This window comes from Mus caroli, chromosome 1, assembly GCF_900094665.2.
Source record: "Mus caroli chromosome 1, CAROLI_EIJ_v1.1, whole genome shotgun sequence".
Classification (NCBI taxonomy): domain Eukaryota; kingdom Metazoa; phylum Chordata; class Mammalia; order Rodentia; family Muridae; genus Mus; species Mus caroli.
In genome coordinates, this window is record NC_034570.1 from 78,634,804 (window position 1) to 78,635,855 (window position 1,052).

At 43.5% G+C, this 1,052-nt stretch overlaps 1 protein-coding gene across 1 annotated transcript in view; it reads left to right on the forward strand.

The window, feature by feature from the left end:
* Positions 1-1,052, forward strand: part of Psmd1 (proteasome 26S subunit, non-ATPase 1) — an 80,139-nt gene that overhangs the window by 73,678 nt on the left and 5,409 nt on the right. The gene's annotated exons all lie outside the window — the stretch shown is intronic.

The following is a 1,052-nucleotide window of genomic DNA, read 5'->3' on the forward strand; positions in this document are numbered from 1 at the left end:
GGGGGGGGGGGGGGGGGTCCTCAAGCTGAGGGTGGGCATACCTGGGTTTATATCTCAGCTCTTTTGTTTAGTAGTGTGACTAAGTAATTCCCTTGCGTTCCATTTGTGTAACCTATACACTGAGTACAGGAAGTCCCTCTGCTGTAGAGATACTGTGATGGAGGACGCTTCCAGTCAGTTCTGCTTGGTTTCATGTTGTAGGTGCAGGATTTCTTTAGGTTGATTACAAGTTTAGCAGAGGTAACTGCACACCTCTTACTTAATACATTGTGAATTATTAACTTTTATACATTAAGGAGTGCATTTTATATTATGTGAATTCTTTCTCTTCATGAAAGAACTCTCCTTTGTATGTACATTGAAGAGAGATATTGCCCATTCACCCACCTATACTCTTGATGGCCGTGTTCCTCAGGAAGAAGCACTGAAGCATGGTGCCCTGTTGCTCTAATCCCAGCACTTGGCATACTGAGGCAGGTGGATTTCTGTGAGTTGAGTCTAAACTACAGGCCAACCAAGGATACATGCCTTGTCACAGTGTTCCCCTCAAGAAAAGAAGCACTAGGATAATGTCCCCACTCTGCTTTAGCAAGAAGTCACCATCTTAAGTGTTTAATAGCCTTTAGACAGCAGATGTCTTCTCCTTGGCAGATGAAGTTTTTCACAGCATGGGAAGCATTAATCAACCTAGGATGTGGCATAGCTACAAAGAGCCCTGTGAGTCTGTGGACTGTGTTGCATACGGGAATGAGATCACTTCATTTCTGATGAGCATGTAGTAAAAGTTGGAGCGCATGCCACAGGTTTCCAGGCACTTGGAATTTGTCTTCTGAGTGTGGACATTTTACTCTGCGTGGAAGCTCTTCTTCGTTGCTCCACTAGAAGGAAGGTCCACATAAGCACCCAGGCTGTGGAGGACAGGGACAGTGGCCATATTCTCTGTTGTTCTTTCTTTTTTTTTTTTTTTTTTAAGATTTATTTATTTATATGTAAGTACACTGTAGCTGTCTTCAGACACTCCAGAAGAGGGAGTCAGATCTCATTACGGATGG